The sequence below is a fragment of the Festucalex cinctus genome, chromosome 17, assembly GCF_051991245.1.
Source record: "Festucalex cinctus isolate MCC-2025b chromosome 17, RoL_Fcin_1.0, whole genome shotgun sequence".
NCBI lineage: Eukaryota > Metazoa > Chordata > Actinopteri > Syngnathiformes > Syngnathidae > Festucalex > Festucalex cinctus.
The window spans coordinates 19404894-19431033 of NC_135427.1; the positions used below are offsets into that span (position 1 = coordinate 19404894).

A 26140-nucleotide genomic window follows, 5' to 3' on the forward strand; every position below is an offset into this window, starting at 1 on the left:
AAAACTCATTCCCAACAACATGAACTGAACTGGCTAGTTTCTTCCTGTCGTCCTTCCTTTCTGTCCTTGAAAATACAATTCCACCTTTTTAATGTTGTAATGGCTTTAAAATCAAGCTGAATGATTACTATAGTTTGCATATTTTCATATTGTAGTCTGATAGATTAATCATAGTGGCTGGAAAAAAAAACATGGTTTGATCAATGCGGATATTATGGTTGTGTGTACAGTTTTCACAATAGATTTGTTGAATGTTCCCTGCATTTACTTCATAAATGTCCGATCAAACTGTAATGTGAAAATAGAGGTCTTAGTTTGTCACATAGAGGGCATGAGGTAAACGGGTTGTATTTATATAACAGTCTTCCTTCAGTATTCATAGCACTTGGCACACAATCCAAACAATAGAGGACTTGAATATACAGTAAATTCTTCATAGACTCATATATCATTCTGACCGTCTGTATTGATTGCAATTTTTCATAGACCTGCTAGTAGTGTCTGCACAACAGATTTGTTTTCATTCACAATCACGCTTCATGTCATTCAAATTGTGTCATGTTACAGTTTTATAATTTCGTAAAAGCCACCGGACACTACCATACAGTACATAGTAGAGTTGACACATGTAACGGGGGGGGCAACAAAATCTTATGATACAATATCTTGAAGATATTAAAGCCATGGTACAGTATTACTTCGATATTGAAAGAACTTGGGGAAAATTTTTGATTTTTTTTTGTGTGAAAGTTTACTGTCAGCAATATTAACCTTTGAAAAATGATCAACACAACAATGAAAAAGTCAACTCAAAACACAAAGGAAAGATTAAATGAAGTCTTATTTAAGCAAAACGTATGTAGTCATGTAATGTAGTCATTAATTACAATTAATATCACTTCTGCTCAAACATACAAATTAATATACAGGCCTGTCTAACATTATTTTAATTTTTATATCTATTTACTTCTATGCATTATTTTAAACATATGCATAGTGCAAAGTAGTGATAAGAAAAATGAAGCTTCATGAAGCACTTGTGATATATATACGGTATATATTGTTTTACTGCTCTTGGTTTAAATATATAGGATAGTGCAATGGAAACTGATTACATTTCCACCGCATCTTTAACCCAAGACTGCCATCTAGAGGAGTCAAAAAATATTACATGAAGCTTCATTTGTCTATCAATGGACTGAAAAGTATTTAAACATGTAAACAAGAACAACATTGAGGTTGTTGGAACATCTGCGACATGAAACCTGTTACCAAGATCAGATTATTTTGCATAACAAAAATATTAAACCATCAAATGAAAAAATAAATATCAATACACATTTCAGCCACTTAATATATTCAAAATATTGCTGAACTATTACTTTGCCTCACTTATCAACAATTTCTACTTGCTGTTTTACTTATTTTTGTTTTAGTAAAAATACAACCTTATTTTTGTAAAAAAAAAAAAAAAAAAAAAAAAAATTAAAAGAGCATTTTTTTGTTTTTTGTTTTTTTGTTTTTGTTTTTTTAAAGCAGGAATCTTATGGTAAGTCAATCATACAAGGTACCCATGTAGGTATTATTATTTTTCCAAACAACACAACAACATTAAACAACACCATAATAATTCATTGCAAATTGTGTTGAAGAAGTTTTTTTTTTTTTTTTTTTTTGGAGAGGGGAAAGTGTCTATTTGAGAAAGGGTGCTCATTTGTTACAAAAGGTCAATGGCTTCCAGATGGAGGAGGTTGCGAATAAAGAAATGAAGTCAAACCAATCAATTGCTCCTCTATTTGTGTGCAACAACAGTGCAAACTCAGGTTACTTCTTAATTGGTTATCGTTCACATCATAATCACAAAGTGGCTGAACAGTGTTTACATTCGAATTTCTGGCTGCCAATATTGAAGTTGAACATTTTCTATTGTCAGCCCTGGCTGTTTTCTGAGCAGATTGAATGGACCCTTCAAGACAACATGACAGTCTGACATTGCACGGAATCGCTTCCGCCGAAAAGAATACAAAGATAATGAGAAAGAACTATCTATTGAATATTCATCACAGTCCTGCCCTTGAGGAAAATATCAGTCATAGACCAAGGCAAAATGGACAAAAGGAGTTATACAAGCGGTAGGAAGGAAGTGGAAAAAGATCCAAATTCCACACACATTATCAACACATGCTTTACTTGCACCGTAATTATGACTGGGCTTGACATTTACAGAAGTTGTGAGGATGCAGACATGAGCCTAGAGCTTATAGCCGTAATTAAAACGACCATATTTAGAATGTCATTCTTGTTCGCAAGTTAGATAATTGCCTCACATGCTGGGGATCACTGATCTGACATTTTGCAGCCACACGAGGAATCCAACCTGCATATCACTACCTGGGGTTTTCATCTCAGGCCTGCACTTGTCCGTCATGATTTTCCTGGAGTGTGATGTGTGGTAATATCACCATTTTTCTTTTTTTCTACAAATACAAACAAGGGAAGACTTATAATATAGGAACCTGTATAACGTGAACGAAAACAAACGCACATATAAAGTCTCGTTTGTCTGTTTCCAACTATGTGATTCCCTAATGACCTGCACATACAGTATCTGCGCAAGTATAAATTAATTTTCTGGATTCCCAAGGGATGGAATCAATACTTCCAATGAGTATTATTGTCATGTCTGGGGTCACGCCAGGGTTAAGTTTGAGTTCATGACCTGTTAAGTTTGGGTTCACGACCGTGAGGTCAAGTGTTTGTTTTGAACTGATGTAACCATCATGTAATCTGGTTTCAACTGGAAAAGACTATGTGATGTCATGAGCTTTGTGATGTCAATCTTTAATCCTTTACTTAGTCACAACCAATTAGGTCGATTCACTGTCTGTGGTAGCAGTCTGAGAAGTGTGTGTGTTTGCCAGATTATTGCTTTCTGTCCCTCTGTGCAACTCTTTGTTTCTCGTCTAGTCAAATTTGTTCCACGCCTTTCGATGTGAATAAATAGTTAAAATCTTATTGGGATCCAACCTTCAGCACATGACAATTACTGTGGTATGTTGTGACTAATATTGCACGAAATATTTACATTCTCACATTTTTTTTATTACGTGGGAATGATGTAAATATATACAATTAAAATGTACATTCAGTATTTAACTCTTTCACCTCCAAAAACGTTTAATACCGGTTAGTAAAATCACGATGTATGCCGTCATAAACGTTAATTTAATTTTATTTTTTTAATCAATGGGCTGTTCACCAATGAGTTGTGGAATCAAAAACCCTCACTATCTATAGCCAGCAGATGGCAGCATTGTATCTCTTTTCAATGGTCTCAATGTGTATGAAATTTAATGAAACAATGTTTTCAAGGATGATGTAAATGATCAAAGCCTTTGTCATATTAAAGTTTATATATATATATATATATATATATATATATATATATATATATATATAAATAAACGTGTGGCAGTAAAAGAGTTAATGTTCAACCGGCAATATCTTTGACGTCTATAGCCGTCTATGGCAGTGAATGAGTTAAAAGCAGAACATCCTTAGGTTGAATTGAAAAAGGCTTTTTATGATGTGAAATCAATGTCAAATGTTCCCATGCAAATCCAAGTACAAGATTCCTCCTGAGGAAACAGCGGTTAATTATGTATCACCACGGCAGTGTTTACAGCTTTTCTTTTGTGTCACTCAGTGAGTAAATCAATACATGTAACAGCTGGATGCACACCTGGAATCGTGCCTGTAGGATTTGCTCTCCTTTCTGTAGGACTCAAAGAAGTCCCAGTGTGATCAAGATGACATCAAATCCGAACAGACTGAAAGAAAACAGTAAAAGCTCTCGTGGCTACGATATCTCTGTTAAATGGAACTAAAACAAATTCCATTTCGAATGTTATTGAAAAGAACAAACACAAAACATATGAAGATTCAACACAATTTTATTTAACACATTCTGACATAACTTATTTTTGTATTTTACCACCAAAATACAATTGCATGATAATGAATGACTGAATGTAAATGTATTTACTAGATTTTAGGCAATTTTATTTTATTATAGCTACACATAAAAAAAACAAAAACAAAACAATACAAAACATGTTTGATTAGCTTCATATTTAACAAAACAGTGGAATCTCTTGACATAAAAATATTACTGTCTATTTCATAGGAACATTGAATGAAAACTTGTGCTGGTTGCGTTTTGGTTTTTATGCACCTTTCTGTCTTTGGTACAGACGGCTACACTGAAAAGAAAAACAATATTCATACAATTATATCACAAATACTATAGTGGCAATATTACAAGAAAACAATTACTTTGTGCAATGGTATTAAAAGAAAAATCCAAACATTTTACAATAATAATGCTTTTTTTCCCCTTGAAAATACAATTTCATTTATTCTTGTAATTTTATGACATGTAACATGTAATTTTTTTTCTTGTCATTGTGTCCAAATCTTTTTTTCAATACAAATTTAATGGACAATCATAGCCACATGTACTGTGTAACATATACCATATAAAATTGTAGGATATGAGTCATCGTTTTTTGTAGCATCTTTAACATCAGCAGGGCTAAACTCAACCAAAGTGTGCATTTCTTACAGATACATAATTTTCCCAAGACACAAGCCTGTTGAAATCAAGTATATACAACATGTAGCAGCATTAGACATGTCGTGTAAAATGAGTATATTTTTAAATATTCCATCTTCAAAGGAGGGATACAAATGGACTTATTAATTTGCATTAAAAATACATAAATCTCAAGTTGACTGCCTCTTTCTGAACATGTCTCTGTGAGTGAACTGTTTTTCGCTTGTGCCTTACTGTTACGACACAGTGTGGCAAATAAATAATAAACACACGACCTCCGAGTTTGTCAGATTAGCTAGGCTGGCCCGAATTCCAGGGCTAATATACATCTCTTCGACTTGCTGGACAAAGCACAACCATGTCAATCCTAAGCCAAAATGTAAGCTAGCAGAGCTGTTACAACAAGCTAGCATTAGCCAACAGCGATGTTAGCATTAGCCTTTGCTAATAATGTTCAGATAAGTTGCCGATGTGGACGTGGGGGTTGTTTCTTTTTGGTGATGTCATGTGCCACACACACCACTACACTAATTGGCAAGTGTTAAGCCCTTTTCACACTGCATTTAGCAAGGCTTCGCACACCATCGTCAAACCTATTCATTGTGTATGTGGTGAGGGTTGGCGCAGAGTTGTGACGTCAGCTAAGCACATCCAATTGAAGGGGAGCTGGCGGAGGTATCTAGTTTTATAAGTAACGGTATGAACTTATAAAGTTCCTGCCGCGTTTTCCTCTGCTGCTTCTGTCCTTTAAAAATGAATGATGCATCTTGTCAAAATGCGGTCTAAACAGTGTCAAAATCTCAATTTTTACTTCATGGTACGCTGCTTTGTCAGCACTTCGAAATATGGGCACGCTGGAAACCGGTAATTTCCTATTGCAGAGCGACACCGTCACACTGAGCGAGTGCAGTGTGAAAAGGGCTTAAGAGGAGATGGATAGTGGTAGATAAGATTTTTTTTTTTGAATGATGGCTTGACAAAGAAATACTAGGGCCACAATGATAAGAATATGGTTACAATTTGACAAGAAAAATTAGGTTTTAATATGAAAACCAAACCACAAAATTAATAAAATAATATAGTATGCTCCCAAAAAACAGACATTATTTCATAATGTAACCACATTAGCCAATCAAATGATCTCAAATTTTAATGAGATGTAAGTGAACTTTTTCTTTTTAGTGTGAAGCTTGACATTCACTAGCAATGAATATTTTTTTCTTACAATGTTTGAAGTTGAGAGTATGCAGCTGCCATTTTTAAGAAAATAATTAAAAAAAACAAACAAACGTGGAAATCATGGCGAAATGACACTTTACGAACTTGATTAAATACTGTATATATACATACATATATATATATATATATATATATATATATATATATATATATATTTTTTTTTTTATCAAAATATTTTTTACTTTCAAAATGGAGTCTATCAAATTCTGTTCTCGCCTAGGACAATTCACAGTTTTTACTCCAATATTCAAATTTCAAATGATGTCAGTGTTTGGGGAACAGGTGGCACGACATTCATTCTCTTCGCACTCTTCTTGTAACGTTCTGACAGTTTTCTTGCTATTTTACTACTTTTCCCATTTCACTGTGGCTCCATAGTATGATGTACTTATCAGAGGATGTCTTTTCAACACTGCTAATCACTAAAGTTAGCCATCCACATTTTGATTTCCAGATTTGTCCTCAACAAAGATGAATAAAAACAAATTAAATGTGGTCAGAATACTTAATTATGCATTACTGCATGTATGTTTGATGTTATGGTGGTACTGCACCTATCTAATTATCGTGCATTTTAGCCAGAAAAATCCACACAAGCATGGCCTCCGTCGTTACATTGTACAGTACTGAATTAGCCTCAATAACCTAATCACAATTTTGTGATACATATTCATGCAGACATATTGCATAACAAGGAGCACAGATGGTTTACTTTTTTAGCACAAAGGTCATTCCTATGTTCATTCGTCGGAAAATGAGCACACATCAATGTGAATCGTTTGTTTAAGCACACGGGTTCGAAAAGCTTCATCTCACAGCATCTACGATAACATCTGTTGGTGTGCAAACACATTTGGCACGTTTCCTCTTCTTCTGCCAATTTGGTAGTTCGTCTGAATGCCATTTACATGCGGTTCTTTGGTCCTTTTCTTCATTCAGCACAACTCAGACAGATCTGTCAAGGACAGAGAGAAAGACTGTTGTCATTGTAATTAAAAAAAAAAAAGTAAACAGTGATGCATGTTGTATTAGGAACTCTACATATACTGATATGTGAAGTGCATGAAATATATTGAGACTGATTGTGCTTGAAATAATTCATGTACTACACATCATAAAAGTCACAATTTCATGACAATACAATTCTATTTTTAGGAGAATATAGTCACAATGGTACGGGCATAAACATATGGTATCGCTATGTTGAGGATCTTCTAGTTATAGCAGTTACAGGAGGATTTTTTTTCCTCCTAACATGATGTGTTGTTTTGTTTTTTTCCCTAGTAATATTGCTACACTCTAAAAGGCCGCAAACCAACTTTTTGGTTGATGTATTTAACTTTATGGGTTATTTGTTTAAACCCAAAAATTCCCAAAAAGTTGGGTCAATCCCTTTGTGACTCAATTTGGATTATTTCTGACCCACCTTTTTGGGTTATTTATTCAAATTGGAATGTTAAAATAAGCACGTTTTCACCTGCAATGGACAGGAGGCACTACTGTGGCACAATGACTATTTTCCTGTAAAGTGAAATAATGTTGAGCTGGAAACTTTGCTCTGAGCATGACGTCATGCTCATGATCCTGGCCGTGTGCACGTCGCTGGCATCCATTCCGTGTTCGCCAGAGGGGTCGCAAATGTGCAAAAACTTTGAATCCTGCGTCATGGGCTTTTAACGCAAAAAGTTGCAATCACATACCTTTTTTTTGGTGGTGGTGGTGAGGGGGGGGGGGGGGGGTAGTTTTGTACAAAACATAATTTTTGGGGGGATGGCGGGGGTGTTGTTGTGGGTTATTCATTTGACCCAACATTGTAAATGAGTAAATCACCATTTTTTTCTGATTGTTTTGTACAAAACAATACAAAACAACTTTTTTTTTTTTTTTTTTTTTTTTTTACGTTTCAGCCTGGAAAGTTGTGTGGGTTCCTTTTCTGCCCAAGTCTGAGTTATTGTTTGACACAAATGAGTTTACATATGCATCAATCTAAATGCAGTTGGGTAAAAAACAAAAAAACAAAAACAAAAACAACAACAACACAATTTGGGTAAAAAATAGACAAATACACTACTTGGGTCAATTTGACCCAACTTTTTGGAGTTGTTTTTTTGTTTTGTTTTTTTTAATTAACAGGCTGTCCAATTTTAACCTGGCAATAGCCAGATGGATATGCGCTCCACTCAAGGGAGTTCTCCGCAATATCCATCCGGTACCTCTCCACAATAATTTGGTCGGAAAAGGCGGGACATTCTGAACAATAATTCGAGCTGATTGGACGATTCGGCAATCTATGCATTTGTTTTAACCAATCATGGCCATGGGTGAAAATTCCGTCTTCGTTCTTGCCGAAGGGGGGGAAAGCACGAACATCTTAGCAGCTCGAAATGCACAAAGTGCCCCTCGCTGTTCAACATTCAACAAGGAAACGGTGAGTATTTCTGCAAGACCAGAATTAATTGTCCATGTCAGGTTTGTTTGTTAGCCCCGGTGTCGGCGCTGGCTTCCTGGGTTCGTCACAGTTGCATATCCCACCCCCAAACACAGTGTCACTCTGTGATTGGTGGTTTGGAACAGCGGTTTTCAGCGGAAGTGGTACAAGATGTATTCTCCGGGATTTGTGAACTCACAAATACTGCGACAATTCATCTTGAGAGAGCAAGGCTAGTCCATTTTTTGAGGTTGGGTCAAATTGACCTAATTACTGGATGGGTCAATTTTTCACCTGTTTTTAATAGGGAGGGAGGTAGTTAATAACTTTATTCTTGTAATCTTATCCCCTTCCACGAGTGGCTTTCGTGATCATGCCAATCACACGTTGAACCATGTAACTGCCTTGGACCACAGATGGATGGATTTTCTGACTGTCTTCTACCAATTAAAATATAGTGAAAAAGCTACTCCACGATTCATTTTTTTTTAAGTGGAATGAAACAAATATCGGCAACATATTTCTTTATTAAGGACTGTTGGCAATGTACTGTAGGCTATGAATGACATTCTGATTCAATTTCAGATACTAGACCAGGGGTGTCCAAAACTTTTCATTTGAAGGCCACATACAGAAAATCAGAAGGACGCAAGGGCCACATAATGTTATGAAGAGAAATTGTGCTTAGCCCTAAAAATTGTACAAATAATTTGTGCTTTTGCATATTTAGAAAAATGCTACAGTATATAAACAAATTTATTTGTAATATGGCAGTAGGGTTAAATGGCCGTAAATGGCCCCCGGGCTGTAGTTTGGACACCACTGTACTAGACTCACTCCTTGACAATACAGGTAGTAATTTTGCGGGGGAATATATGATCCTGTAAGCTCTAAAAATATACTAAAGCTGGACCAGAATGATGAAGTACAGCATGGATCATTAAGGCTGACTCTGGTAGATGTGCATTAATATAATCCCCAAAAATAGTTATCCTGTGCGTCGGCATTCTTTAGTTGAACCTGACACGTGTTCCTGCACATTGTTTAGTTAGTGTCATATCATCAAAATCCAAAACATGCACATGAGTGCCAGTTGTAAGTTTTCATTGCTGCTCGATATATTTAAACTCATGATCTAAAATTGTTAGAGGACATTCTTATTTTAGCCCAATAGATTTGAATCTCCATGGTAACCAAACAAGTTGTGCATAACTTTGACCATGTGACAAAAACATTTACCATTACAGCCATACATTTTGTAATGAATTAATGTGTATTAATGCGCGTTTATCCTCCTGCCCTTTCCAAAACAGTTAAGCAGCATGTGGAGATTGGGGGGGCTTCGTTTAATGGTTGTCCTCCTCGTCCCCTGTTGGCTTAAATAGCAGGGAGCAGAAAATAGAAAGTCCAACGACTCACAGCCACTGGCCGTCAGTGTTCTTGTTCATTGGGCACCTGTTAACTTGAGATTGCAATGCATTTGCTTGGCCACGTGCCCTTCCGACTGATTCATTTCCAAGCGACCACTCCCACTTTGCTCCACTGTCCTGTCTCAACAGTGGCAGCCAAATGTCCCAGTTATCGCTCTCATGGCAGCATCAGCCAATGAGGTTCATATTCTCCTCTATGTGCAAAGGCATCGTAATCAAGGAGTCACAAGAGGGTAGGAGCAGTTCTCAGTGTGCCGACAAACGGAGGGTTCAATCACTGAGGGTCGTTTATCACATCATGATGAACAGTTGAGGTCACAGACTCTCACTTCAGACATCAATGACATGCAAACATAACATTTGGAACTAAAAACTGGATTTTGGTGAACTGAAATTACACATGCAGGGTCATCAATGCATTAAATATTGATTTAAATCATAATTAATTGGGTAAATGTAAAAGACTGCAATGTCCAAGTCCTTGCCGACTGAGCTACCACTACCCCGGTATGTTCTATTTATGTTTATTTCTAACACTACTGACATTGTGAGGCACTAACCTTGCACTATAAAAAGCAGCAGAAATCACAAGAAGCTCTCCATGTGCGCTAGAATGTGGCTCGGGCTTTGTTCAGGAAGAGAACAAAAGAAAGCAAAATGACGTGCGTCACAGGGAAGAGTTGTGTGACCCCAAGGACGTCAATGTACAAAAATTGTCCTTGAAGCAACCACAGGATTGCGTTTCTTATTACTTAAGTTCATCCATTGTTAATGTGAAGATAGTCTACTGTGTGTGCTTATATATTGTATGAAGTCATCATTATTTGACTCTGGCTCTTCTAGTGTTCTATCCTGTTTTTTCCGCAGTTTCTTAAAAAAATGATGGCCTTCACTGAGGAGTTTATTCCTTTATTACAAAACACTTATATACTAACTTAACATTCATACTAACTTTGGCAAACAAACAAAAAACGGTGAATATGTGCAAAAAAACGGAACTTATGGTGTTCCACAAGGTTCAGTTCTGGGACTTCTGCTGTTTTCATTGTATCTGCTGCCCTTGGGTTCCATCTTAAAGTGGAAGTCTACTTTAAACATTCCTTGACAATATGTTATATATATGTGACCTGACCAGTATGAACACAGCATTCTTATTAATATTACATTTATGCAATAAGAGTTATGAAACAAAATCCATCTGTTTTTCTCTATCTCGGGGGGCTGCCATTTTGCTACTTGCCATCGACTGAAGATGACATCAATGTTGCTAAGGGCTCAGGCAATGTCCAATTACAGGTCACCTGTTTTCTGAAGCTGAGCTCTGATTGGCTCACCTGTTTTCTGAAGCTGAGGTTGCCCTGAGCAACTTTGATGTCATCTTTAGTTGACAGCAAGTAGCAAAATGGCCGCCCCTGAGATGCGGCTGGATTTTGCTTCTTATCTCATATTCCACTAACTCAATATTAACTAATTTGCTCCCAAAAACGTATAAATATGTTCTTTTTGAAATTATACATCCCAAAGATGTATTTATACGTTTTTACGTTTTGTTTTATGCTAGAGCATTCATAAAGCTTTTATGCAGCCTCTCGACTGCAAAGAACAGTTGAAGAAATGGTAGTTATTACACAAACGGCCAACAGGTGGCAGCAGCGGAAAGGAGACCAACCAGAGCTATGTTGAAAAAAATCTCAAATACTCACAATTCTAATTAGATTTCAAAATCCAGTCAAAAATCAGTCAAAATCCAGTAGTGAAGGGGGTTGCTTCTGTGAAAATGGCTGGGAGTGAATGAGTTAACCAGAATACCATATTTCGAGCATAGAACATATAGCCAATTTTTGACTTCCGCTTTAAAGAAACAGCAGTTGTCATTTACATGGCTACATTGCCTGTTTAATTTGTTCATCAATACCTCCAACAAGATTAAGAACCACTGGTATAGAGGTAATTTGAATTCAACATTTACCAAAATGCTGATAAGTATACCTCCAACGCCTTTTTATGTCATCTTGTAGATTTTTACAAAGTCAAGCAGGAGGCCATGAAGGTGTTTAAAAGGGAGACTATCCCATCACATGTTTGAAATACAATATCCAACAGCAGCCCTTGACCTTTTGACAACCTTGTTTGAACATGCTAAGAGATTGCTATCCTACAACCTGTGCGTCCATAAATCTGTCTCGGTTGCAGTCCAGCCAACCGTGTCATGTGACCTCGATAAACAACATGGAATGCACAACATTTTCTGTAAACTAATACTGAAGTTTTTGTCGAAAGCTAAGCCTGTTATTTGCTGCTAATTTAATATTTCATCTACTCGTTCTGTCTTTTAACATACTCGCTTTATTCCTCTGCAACTGTGCCTGATTGCTTTCCCCTTGACTATTTGTGTCAAGGTGTAAGCCAAGAGTGTCGACATGTTTATGTCCACATGTCAAATTTCACTTGGCGAAAAGCAATCTAGAGCGGACAAGATTTGCGAGATCGCTACGATTACTTCAGCGACGTATTGATCTTGAACAAAAGAGTCCTAATTTCCAGGATTAAATGTGATACAAGCGCAGATTAAAGACAAGCTCAAATTCAGCGCTGACCCATTCATGCTTTGTAAAGTGTATTGATCCTCTGCGGCTGAAGGTTAGTGGTTTTCCTGCGCTCTTTTCACACTCGATAAAGTACACAAAAGCCATCCGATCTTTGGAAAAATAAGCAGCATTAGGGACAGAAATCGGAGACGTCAGATGAAAGAGATAAGCGGCACAAGGAAATCATTTATTGGGTTTCTTTAAACACTGATCTGATAACTTTTATCAACCGTGGTTGTCTTGCAAGATAAAGTTTCCAATTTGATTTCATTTCTGATAATATGATTAAATTCCTCATTTGTCATTCTATTCTGTTGTAGCAATTTCTGTTTCTGGTAGTAATACATTGTGAGATATGACTAGCTGAATGTCTTGTTATTAACTGAAATGTCAATTTGTGACAACCGTTGGTAAATTTGAACAACATTCAAATCTGCCATAATTTTTTTTTTTTTTTTTTTACATTCAACCAGATGCTGAGACTTATCACATTACTGGAATCTGAATGATTTGGTCTGAGAGCGAGACTAGCCTTGCACAGTGTTGGCAGGTATTGAAAGATATGCGCAGGCAAGCCATCCCACTGCGATGGGAAACCACTCAGTCATGTCAACTTTGGATTCTGATTCATAGTGATCCAGAGTAGTTTTCAATTTCTTGGCTGAATCGTCCTCTGTTTCTGAATCAGAAGTTGCAAGGAAGGAACGTCCTCTGTTGTTTCAGTTCACTGATCCTGGGCCATTCTTTCCCGTTTCACTGGTTAATTGAGACCACTTCTCACTTCAGTGCTTCAGATTTGGGCAGCCTTTTATGTTGTGGGATCCTTCTGATCTTTTTCAAAGTAGAATTCCATCAGTGAGTCTTATTTTTGTTTATGTGCAGTTTGCGTCACTTAAACTTATTTGGAAGTTCTCCCGGTGCTCCATAGCTTTATTTATATTCAAAGTAAATGACTTCAAACTCCAATTGTCATTGATAAAATGAGCCATGACATCAAAACATGTCATCTCAACAGAAGACAAGATATAATATGTTGACAATTCACATAAATTTGCATCATTATTACATCCATCCATTTTCTACAGGTGTTCAGGGTCACTTATGAGACGAACGTACTGCAGTCGCCGTAAATTTAAAACAAAACAAACACACACAAAAAAAAAGTCCTATTAAAGACCGGGTTCTTGATGTTATGTAAAGCTGTTATTGACTTCGTAAAGTTACTTGATGAAGTTTGAAAGTAGTCCAAGGCTGACTTTTTTTTCTCTGCCGGTTCCGTTAAATAACATTATTAAGGTCACCATCTTGAAAACAGAAACAATCAACTGAGCAATAACTTGTGAATATGAACTGTGCCCATTTTCTTAATTTATGAAGATTGTGAATGTTATTAGTGCTTTGATTCATTTTGGGGTTTTTAGACATTTAATCCCCAAGGTTTATCATGAAATAATCAAACATGATGGCTAGATGAACGACAACTGCATCATTAATGAAATGTTTATCCAAACCACCAAAACTAACCAATGAAAATCAGAAAGAGGCAAGCAACTCAATATAACAATAAGTGTGTTGTGTGTCTACTAGCAACTCGAGCCAAAAATCATTACAATTACACTTTAAGCCACAAGCCACACGTCCCATGACATCAGCTGCTATACCACATCATCAGTCGAGGATGTGGTCAAAGTTACATGATCTTTTTTCTTTTATGTGGACCCACTCACCAACACAAAACCAAATAAGGAGCTGACGTTTTGGATGACCGCGGCCGGTTTGAAGAGGTTGGAAGGCTAATAGCCAGTCCGCGCGCCAGAATGTGAGGTAGCCTGCTAGCTAGCTAGTTAGCTCGAGCTGCATTCGCCACTGCCTCATCCGTGCGTCAACACAGTCAGACATTTTGTGGCTCACTGCTGAGCTTGGGAAAGAAAACTAACATTTGATAACTAACATTCTCTCTCTCCCTGTCTTGTGCAGCGCTGCCTGCTCAATGGGTTGTGGAATCAAAAACACCCACTAACTATGGCCAGCAGATGGCAGCATTGTATCTCTTTTCAATGGGCTCACGGTATATGAAATTACAACGAAACACGACTGATATGATGAAATTGAATGTTTTCAAGTATGACGTGAATGATCAAAGCCTTTGTCACATTAAATCTAATTCACAGAGCGTCAAACAAAAAATTTTGTGTCTAAGTCACTGTGCAAAAAAAATCTTTTCAAAGTCACTCAAATTACCTCTTTTCTAATGGTAATTACTAAAAAGGTAGAAACATACTTTTTTTTATGTTTATGTAGTCGTAGCGCACACTATTTTATTTGCCTTGAAAGATGAGTGAAAATGCTCGAAATCGGGTGGCACTGTTGGGGTTGTTTTTTGGATAATGTTTGGTAGTCAAAAATTTAATGACATTCATTTTCTCTTAACACTTCTCCTGATAGAGAATAGACTGGACTAGTCATCAGCATTTCGTGACAATCATCTTCAAAGCTGGACTACTTCGTTTTTTGATATTTTTTTTTCATAATAGGTGCCAGAAACAATCTACAATTCACTATGTTGACCTTGCATGAATTTGATTTATATTATGTTTCACATTACATAGCCTATTAATTACCCTATTTTCCGCACTATAAGGCGCACCTAAAAGGCTAAAAAATTTTCAAAAGCTGACTGTGCGCCTTATAATCCAGTGCGCCTTATATATGGATCAATATTGAGCCGCAACAGGTCTCGCTGTCAAGACGCTGTCGGTGACCCTGCACGATCGGCAGAAAATCCCGCCATCTTGGATCGCTGGCAAATACTAATACTTTACCTCAGAGAAAATAATAAAACAGCTGTTTATTCATTTTGGGAGTGAATGGAGTTGTCAACAAAGTGGGTTTGTAATCTATTAATAAAGTTTGACTTACCTATCTGACTGTTTTGTTGACATTCCCTTTAGCGCAGCACCATCTAATGGATGCATAACGTAACCCCAGCCTCTACTGTAGCGCCTTATATATGGAAAAAGTTTTAAAATGTCATTCATTGAAGGTGCGCCTTATAATGCAGTGTGCCTTATAATGTGGTGCGTCATATATGGAAAAGTTTTAAAATATGTCATTCATTGAAGGTGTGCCTTATAATGCGGTGCACCTTATAGTGCGGAAAATACAGTACTCATTGGCATGATTTCAACTCATGTTAAAAATAAAACATTTTTTAAAATGATAGGGAAGCAGTGAGATGTTAAATTAGCCTTAATACATTTGGGATTTCTGATTCGCATAAGGGGGGAGAGTTGGAATGTATACAAGTGAATGACTAATCCCTTGAGAGCTTTATATTTGTATTTGACTTAGCACACTAATTAATAATGTGGCCAGAGTGGTCACAAAATACAAATAATCTGTGAGAACCATATTAAAAAAAACATTTATTTAAAGAATGCCAAATTGCTTGTTCTTCTTGTTTATGCTTGTTGTAGTCCTCGACACTTCAATGTCAAATGTCTTCGCTTTCGGTCTCCGTGCCTTAAGGCTCAAGTGTTTTATGAGGTTAAAATTTCTATTCTTGGTGCCGACTTCGAGTCGGGCTCGGGCTCTATCGATCACTGCTGCCTTTTGAAATCGCTTAATGTCAAAAAGTGGAAAGACAGAATGAGAGTGGCACAAACTTTCCACATCCATCCAATGTCATAAATATCCTGAGGGTGATTTAACTTCCACTAGAGTTAAAAAAATAATAATAATAATAATAATAATAAATAAAAAAATAAAAATAGTCAAACTGCAATGTTTTTTAAACTGAGAAAAGCAATATATTTTACCTTATTTTATCAATATTACCATAATATATACTTACTGGTGTGTATCATATACTATACAGTGTGCAACATTAACCATGCCCATTTTTATTTACTTTTACGAACCTATAATTTGCAGTATGCACGGTGTTTATTTATTTTTTTAAATTGTATTTTACCTTTAATCCAGTTGTTTACTTATTTTAAATAAGACAAAAAAAAAATCAATATTTATTAACAGGCTCTGCTGATAGAAATACGGTACTTAAATTGTGTATCGCTCAGCCCTATTTTCTAGCTTCACCGTGCTATGATTAATATTTAAAAGTGAAACCTGCATTATTTCACACTTCAATTTATTCTGAGCAAAGACTCAGGTTCATCTAGGATAGGCTTCTTCTTACTTGTAGCTATGACCCCCAATGAGGACATGGACTACCGAAAATGGGTTGATGGAAATTGTGGTTAGATGGTGACTGGCCAGGGTTGTTTGAGAAAATATCACAAGCGCATGAGTGGACTCTTTTTGTGAGAGAAGCTTTTTATTGATGGTGCAGCTAGTCGTAGTCTTTGATTTATTGTTCCAGATTAGGCCAGAGAGTGAGCATCTTTCATCAAACACAATGCGAAGGCCTTGTGATGTACAATGATGGATGATACTCGTGTTCCATGATTACATGTGAAACCATTCCCCTTAGGATATGGCACAATCTTGACTTTTTGTGAAGGAACCGCACACAAAGTCAGTTAAAAACAAACAAACACACACACATTATTTACAAAAAATCTGGTCTTCAATATGCAATCAAACATGTCATGACTGGATCATGCCAGGGTTATGATTGGGTCATGCAAGGGTTATGCTTACTGTCGTGACTAGGGTCATGTAAGGGTTATGTTTAATGTCATGCAAGGGTTATGTTTGGGTCATGACCGTGAGGTCAAGTGTCTGTTTTGAACTGATGTAATCGGTATCTGGTTTCAACTGGTAATACCCAATGCGATGTCAGAAGCTATGTGATGTCAGGAATCTTTAATCTCTTTATCTAGTCAACAGCCAATCAGATAATTCCATTTCAGTCCTGTTACCCACATGTCTAGCCACAACTAATCAGATCGATTCACCGTCTATATAAACTGTTTGAGAAATGTGTTTTTGTTGGATTATTCCTCTGTTCAGCTGGCCACCTGCTCCTCTTTTCCTCGATGCCTTCTCGTTGTTTCTGGTGAAGTTAAGTTAGTTCCACGCCTCTTAATGTTATGCGAATAAAGTGTTAAACTCTTATTTGTGTCTGCGCTTTTGGGATCCAACCTCAGAACATCATAAAACATGTTTCTGTGGCTGGAAATGTCATCAATCAGGTCTCAATGTTGCCCACTATTGGTCAGTAAAACCCCTCACCCTGTTATCCCAGCAATGCAATACCTCAAAGACAAGCTTCCCAGTTTCCATTTCGCCAGTCACAACCCGTCTAAGCAACATGAAAACAACAATGACCAACCGTGGGAGACAAAACAGGAAGCCTGGCAGGTTGCCTTTCAGCGCCCCGATTTCTTTCAGCCGCTTGATTTCCATGTCTTGTTTATTATATGGGTGACACACCCAGGGCATTACTGAGGGAGTATTTGGGAATGGAAAAATAATGGTCCATTCTGTCGATTTTTTTTTTTTTTGGCAGTACCTACCACCGAAAACTGCTAGTGAATATGAACAAAATGATAAATGATTCTTCTCAATGACTACCAGCCTTACCTCATCTCAACAGAATTAGCGTCTCCATAAAGTTTAGATCCAATTTGGACATGTAGGGGAAACTCGTTTATTACATGCAGCGCTTTTCTGGTTCTCAGTTCAACCTCATTTCCAAGATGACCACGCCCATGAAAACAGGCTCAGAGAAAATGAGTCAGAAATTGATAGAAGACTCAAAAAGGACATAAGCAGTTCTTTAGCTTGGCTAAAGGGCATGTTAGCAAAAGTCATCTTTTACGAACTATTGATAGACTGACATACTACAAAGAAACTTGTCGAAGTATATTTGGAGTTGCTCTAGTATATGCATCTTAACTCTTTGATCGCCAAAAACGTTTAATAACGTTTAGTAAAATCACGGTGTCTGCTGCCATAAACGTTAAGTGACGTTAACTACTTTTTTTTTTTTTTTTTTTTTTTAATATATATCAGTGGTCAGCGCAACGCCCAAGTGCAGCGCAGTGGGTCAATGAGTTGTGAAATCAAAAACACCGACTACCTATGGCCAGCAAATGGCAGCATTGTATCTCTTGTCAATGGGCTGCCGGTGTATGGAATTACTCAACTCAAGTTTATTAAACCTCGCAGCGGTAGCTGCTCAGACCCTAACTAGAGCTGCGAATTACAATGAAACATGACGCAATCTGATGAAAAACTTTTTAAAGGATGACGGGAATGATCAAAGCCTTTGTAACATTAAACCTAATTTGACGGAGCGTCACTAAACAAAAAAATATTAGTATCAAAGTCACTGTTGTGGAGAAAATGTATCTTTTCTTCTCAATTTTGGCTGAATGTCACTCAAATTACCTATTTTCAAATGGTGATTACTAAAGAACAGAATAAGGTAGAAACACACTTTTTTTTCTAATATAAGAATGGAATGCGATCTTTCATGTGGTACCCATGTTGTATATGTGGCAAAAGAACACAATATTCTGTTTGGTTTGAAAAATGAGTTAGAATGCTCGAAATCCGCTGGTATTGAGGGTTGTTTTTTTGATAACGTGACACTAAAAGAGTTAAGTCTTTGATTAAAAAAGCTCATATTTGGGGTTTATGGATAGTTAATTGAGGAAAAAAAAAATATTAGATTGCACTAATTAAATACAAAATATAAAAGTTTTTTTTTTTTTCTGTTGAGCCAAGAGTAGTTTAAAAGTGAGGATGTAAAAGGCTGCTGTCACGGGGAAAGCGTTTCTTGAAGGGATATTCTTCTTTTAAAAAGGTCAGCATCCATCCCTGGTTACCACAATGTGAAAAATGATACCTCCGCAGTTGCACAATATGAGCAAACATCAATCAGGATGAGCGACAACAATCTTCACGGCTCATCTCGTATGTTCTGCAAGCAGGTGATGACTTGTGATGGAGGAGGACAGAAATTCAGTTTAAGGGTCGTTCACACCTGAACAAACCTCAACTGATGTTTTGTCATCCGCCAGAAAACATTTCCATTATTAGGCAACGATAATATGGGATGGAAATTTCATATATTCAGGTTATTTTATAATGCTAATGGTATGCTATGAATGCTATTCTGTTTGTGAAAGCACTTAGTGTTACGATTGGGCGGTGTCGGAGGCAGGACCCAAATGCATGGGGCAACAAAAACAGGGTAAGGCAGGGATACAAGTAAAAAGGGGATTTAATTCAGGAAAAAAAGGTAAACAAGGTACTACGGCACAATAAAATTAACAAGGTCAAAAACAAACTAGCGACAAGGCATGGCATTGGAAAACATAGGATGACAGCAACAATGACTCAACAAGAACTGAAAGAAAGCAGGGTAACTAAATACACATGGTAACGAGATAACAACAGACACCTGGGCAAGATACAAGAGGCTCGGGGAGCTGATTGGTCAACACACTGGGAAGGGAAGACACACTCAGGTGGACGTGGTTAGACATAACGGGACAAGGGAAGAGACAAGGAATACATGACAAATAACCAAAAACACCAAAAGAAAACAAAATCCCACCTCCACAGAAGCAAAACATGACACTTAGAAGCACAATGTACAGACCAGCAACCCAGTGTATTTAACTGTTGGTCTCCCGATCACAGGAATTATGAATTTTTGGTATTTGTGTTGACAATTTGATGCCAATGATACTCAATGTGAAGTTGAGGTTGCTAGAGTAGTCATGATAGTGCATCATCCACTGCTTCAAAAATTGTAATTTTCTAAAAACAAATGTCACTATATATTTTTTAAATCTAGGGTAAGATGAAAGAAATTAAAAGATGTGATACTCATATCTCATGGCAGCACCACCATTTTTGCAATCCCCATTCTTTTTACATCATCCTTTTTCCCAGCATTGATACAGCAGCAGACACGCTTACTTCGTCGTCGTTATTCCGTCCGTGGGAGTTTCAAAATCCGCCAAAAGAACCCAGGAACACCAGCTACTTTACTTTAAGCCATATTAAGCAATAGGAGATTCTCGCCATTTTTTCCTCAACTCGGAAAGTCACGTGCTCAAGACTTTTTTTTTTTTGGGGTACAATTTGAGTTATATTAATGATGTGGTATAATCAGTTCATGTTATTTACACTCTGCAGCATTAGCAGTGAAGTACCAAGAATAAATTTGAATGACCTATAATGACCAATGGATTGAGAATCTTGAGAAACATTGCATGGGAAATTTTGCTTTACGGACAAAGTTCAGAGTAAGCACTAGGGATGGGACAATACGGGTAAAACACGATTCGATACTGTGACGATATTTGGCTCACGATAACGATAATATCACGATACCCAATATCTACGATTTTTGATACAGTGTCGAAAACATTTTGTAATATATCACGACATGTGACTGAAAAAGCCAACAAATGCTCATAAAAAGGAAAATGTCTAATTACGCATTTATTCAATGCCAAAACTTTGTACAATGTACAAAGTCCTGCTTAGTGCCTCACTGCCTCTGAACCTTTTAACTGTAAACGTTGTAAAGTGAGACAAATTAATTAAAGTGCATAAACATTTATAACATAACACTGCACAACTGGACACAATATATCGATATCTACCACCAGTATATCGATAATTTATTGCAACAGAGAGCGCAACAACCGTATTTTTCGGATTATAAGTTTTTCATAGTTTGGCCAGGGGTACGACTTATACTCTAGTGCGACTTATGTGTGAAATTATTAACACATTATTATATCATTTCACATGTTATTTTCACACTAAACCGCAAGAGGGCGCTCTAGGCCTGTGTTGATAAGTTCAACATTGCCGGTAGAAGAGGAAGCAGCGCATCGTCTACCTCCCTAGTTGGGGGAGTTGTTTAAAAGTGACACAGAGGATGAAGATTTCATTGGATTTAGTGATTTGGAGTGAAACTGATAGTTTGGTAAGCATGTTCTTTATGCTAGAGTTATATGAATAACTTGTAGTGATGGGAACATAATTCACCCACGGAACGTTGGGACGAAGGGAGAGTGGGAAGGTTTTGTTATGTGGAAAAGGGGAGTTAGCCTGTTAGCTTCTAGCTGAGTGGGGAGTTGCTGTTAAGACCTCAGAAGCTGATGTCAATAAAGCGCCAGCCTTTGGCTTCGTGCTTCAACACTCCGCCTCCGATTCCCGTCACTGCTCGCTACAAACTCTTAATATGTTACGTTGTTACTGACATTACCAGGCATGTCAGTCATGTAACGTTAGTATACCGTACGCTTATTCAGCCTGTTGTTCTCTATTTTATTTTTATTTTAAATTTCCTTTCAATTTTGCGTTTCAAAATTCTTACTTAAAAAAGCATTCCCGGCTGTACGTTTCACCTAGAGTTACCAAAATTTGAAGACATATGTAACAGCCCTCAAGGTACAAAAAACTCTTTTTGAACCATATGCTAAACCTAACAGAAAGTCCACCATTTTGATTTACTTTGGAACGTGTTGCCATTTTTTTGGCCATTTCAGGCCAAGGGGTCTTATTTTAACGAACTCCTCCTACAGAGTTTATCCCATCATCTTCAAACTTGGTGTGATTCATCTTAAGATGTTGAAGATGAAAAGTTATTGAAAGCTTTTTATTTCGTCGCACACTGTTGCCGTGGCATGCACTTGTTTGCAAAGGAAAAAAAAATCTTCTTAAGGAAGAATTCCCAGTTGGACGAAGCAGCGAGAGCTACGGAAATTTGTAGACATATGTAACAGCCCACAATGTACAAATAAGTCTCTTGGTGCTATGTGCTAAACCCAACAGGAAGTCCCCCAGGGGCCGGGCATCACATTTTGAGCTAAAAAAACTCCTCTTTAACAAAGCATTCCCGGTTGTACATTTTACCTAGAGTTACCAAAATTTGAAGACATATGTAACAGGCCTCGAGGTACAAAAAACTCTTTTTGAACCATATGCTAAACCCAACAGGAAGTCCCCCATTTTGTGCCAAAAAAAACCCCCTCCTCTTTAACGAAGCATTCACGGTTGTACGTTTCACCTAGAGCTATGATAATTTGGAGGCATACATAAGAGCCCACGATGTACAAAAAAAGTCTCTTGGAACCAAATGCTAAACCAAACAGGAAGTCTGACATTTTGATTTACTTTGGTATTTGTAGCCACTTTTTGGGGCCTTTTATAGGGGTCATATTTTCTGCAAAACTTATCACATCGTCTTCATTCTTTGGCATGTTTCATCTTAAGATATTTAAGATGAAAAGTTATAGAATTTTTTTATTTTGTCACACGCCTTTGCTGTAGCGATGCATTGTTTGCAAAGAAATTTTTTTTTTGAGAGTCTAAACATGGGCAAAAACTCACAAAATTTTGCACACAGATCAGATCTCTCACGAACATGAATATTTTATAATTTGTTGTGCAATTTGTAATAAATGGCTCAATAGCGCCGTCTAGATATTTTTATGAAGTATATCCGATTATATGGTTCAGCTAGATGTGTGAATATTGGGAGGCATACCTATCAGCCTAATACTTCCAAAAATTATTCTATAGCCATGTGCCAATCCATTTTGATTTTATTTTAATTGTGCATCATTTTTGGCCTTCCATGAAACTTTGCAAACACAAAGCATGTCAAAAACATTTACAATTTAGACGGTTTCCTATGAAACAGTACCCCAACATGCCAGTACCCCGACATGCAAATACCCCAACGTGGCCCGGGTTGCAAGGGCCCTATCTATATAGCTCGCAGCTCTAGTTTTAAATTGCCTTTCAAGATGACATGTATGTTTTTGGTGTTGGATTTTATCAAATAAATTTCCCCCAAAAATGCGACTTATACTCCAGTGCGACTCATATATATTTTTTCATTCTTAATGATGCATTTTTTGGCTGGTTCGATTTATAATCCGGAGCGACGTATAATCCGAAAAATACGGAATATATTGCTATATCGATTTTTTCTCCCACCCCTAGTAAACACACAGATAGGATGTACTTGTCAATTGACCTATACATTTCTCCCCAAACAGCATAATAAAAACATTTAAAACCTCTTGTTGTAAATCTCAATTTAGGAAAGCGTAGACAATGAAAACCTAAAATACCACTCTATGCAATAGATTTTTTTTTTTTAACTTCTGCGTTATCCTGTCTGATGTTTTTTAATGAAACTTGGTGTACTTGTTGATGGTGATGGCAACACGAAATTTCAAAGTTTAGATCAATCGGAGCAAGGCTTTTGCAGCTACGGCCCGCCGAATTTAGTCATTTTCTGTAAAAAAAAAAAAAAAAAAAAAAAAGTCATGGCCACCTTCCTTTGAACCCTCGCAGGAACCATTGAAAGTTGAATATTTATCAAAAATGGGATATTCATTGAATATTAATTGACTGTTTGTGCCTGACGGTGCTTTGACTTATTAAAAAAAAATCTATAATACATTCAGGACATGTGAGAGATTACATTTATAAAAAATGTCAAGGTCAATTTCAAGGTCAATTAATTCAAATGGTCAAAAGGTTGCTAAAATACGCATGAATCTTCTAAATGATTACAGAATCCTTTTTGAATTCCCTCTCCAACAATACCTGATTATTGACTCAGTAGTTTGGGAGATATATGGATTCAATGGAAGGAGGCCACACCCCTTTTTGAAATGCCCAAATTTGACAGGCTGTAGCTCCCAAACCTTTGTTCTGATTGACCTAAAATTTGAGATTTAGTGTTGGTGTCCTCACAATCAACAAGTACACGTGTCATTAAAATCAAAATCTGATTTGGCATGAAACAACCCAATATGCATGGAACTTCATGGAAGTTCAAATGTATATCACAGGCATTAAATCTGAGTTATACGCTTGGACCTGTACTTTAAATGGAGCTTAAAGGGATACTTGCCTCATTGAGCAATTTTCAGCAGTGAAAGGTTAACATTTTGTCCAAAATTAATTTGATAACTTCATTATTTTTCATGTACAATTAATACCTTTCAAAAGTAATTTTTCTACTTGCTGTCGACTGATGATGATGTCACCTGTGCTGAGGAAGTAGGTAACGGACAATCATGGCTCACCTGTTTTCTGGCTTTGGTCAGTAAACTGAGCCATGATTGGTCATTATCTACTTCCTCATCATCAGTCAACAGCAAGTCGAAAAATACTTTTTACTGCTGAAAATGGCTCAATGATTTAAGTATCCCTTTAAGGCAAGGTCCACAATGTCCTAGATATTAATTACTAGGGATGTGAATTGCTTAGTACCTGACGATTCAATTCATATCACGATTCATAGGTCACGATTCGATTCGATACCGATTAATCCCGATACGAATTTGTAAGTCGATTGTTGCGATTTTTTTTTTTAAACTCAAATTTAGAAAATACTAACCAGTAAACTTGTACATGTGCACTGTAAGATTTGTATGAAAATGTATTATTTATCTTAAAAATTCAGTCTTCTGTTTCATATTTGAACAGCTTTGAAATAAAATATTAAGGCTTAATGTTCCATTAATTAATATAATATTTTTCCATGATTAAGGTGTGAACCCTAACCCTAAGTAAGACATTTTGTTGAATATTTTCCATCAAAAATGAACGTTTAAAAATCGATTTGGCCGCCTATTGAATCGATTCGAGAATTGCGTGATGTAATATTGCGATATATTGCCGAATCGATTTTTTTTAACACCCCTATTAATTACCCAGAATTGGCTTGCTTACTTTTAAATTATCAAAGCAGTCTTAAGAATGTACACGTATAAGCACAAAATTGCAGAAGAAGCAAAGTCTAACAAATTCAATTGTGCACTTTTCTCAATACTACATGCTCTTTACATTTACAGAAATAAGCTTGTTATCAAGTTGGCAAGAGAACTTCAATTACCATTTCTAGCTCCCAAAATGGGTCAAGTCAATGTAATCATTTCGGAAGATCAATCGGACTTCCACAATCATGGATGGAGAAAAGTGTTATTCCCTGCATGTCCAGATGACCTTTACAGGGATGACCTCTCATTCAGTCTGTTAAAAGACAGGAGTCCCGCTGCGATTACGTTTGTCAGTCAAAACTGTGACAAAAAGATGACAACCAATTCAAGTTGGTCGTCTGTTCTTTAACATGTTTGCCACAGATGGGGACTGCTTGAAGGTGGTGCTGACGTTAGCAGCTCTGGTCGTGCGACTGATGCAATTTTAGCTCGACAAAAGGAATGGCTTTCTTTTATATATTTCCACTTCCTTACGTTGTTCGTATCTGACATGAAATCCGCAATCAACATGCAAGATACTGCATAATCCCGTGTATGGAGAACTTGAAAAGTGGAGCAATTAATCATTGTTATGCAACATGTTTTCATGTGCAATTGCTCACATTCACATTGTAAAGTTTTTTTCTCCCTAGACACTGCCGCTTATTAAATATGGATGGAAATGCTATTGTTGCTGAGACAGCATTTCAATAGCGCCCTAAACCAACGTCTTCATCAATTATTATAGTCCTGTTCATATTAACATGGCCATTTAATGCTAATCTTAGTCACTTGAGAGGGACTTTTCATCCTTTGTACGCACACGCAGCATGGGATAATTGAACCAGCGCAAAAGGGGGTTACAATTTTGCCGCAGTGAATATTAAGCACAACTATAAAGTATGCTGCTGCAAATGCTGTATTCCTGCCGTTTCCTGTGTCCGCTGGCCATTTCCTGCCTTTTGTTTCTGTGATCAAGATACTATCAAGTGTCATTATAAGTTAGAGGCACTCCGCAATTGGAAGCCAGGGATCTGTCACTGCGTGGATTCATGTATTTAACCTGCAATATTTTATAAGGACCTTTATGGTTCGCCTGAGAATTCAGTGGTAAAACTGCG

The 26140-nt window shown here is 36.9% G+C and overlaps 1 protein-coding gene across 1 annotated transcript in view; it reads right to left on the reverse strand.

Annotated features, from left to right (window-relative positions):
- Positions 1 to 6030: 6030 nt before the first annotated feature.
- The window catches only part of uts2r (urotensin 2 receptor), a 31932-nt gene continuing 11822 nt past the window's right edge, over positions 6031 to 26140 (reverse strand). Inside the window, exon 4 of the mRNA XM_077503955.1 lies at positions 6031 to 6809. The gene's annotated coding sequence lies outside the window, so the exon portion shown is untranslated. The remainder of the gene's footprint in view (positions 6810 to 26140) is intronic.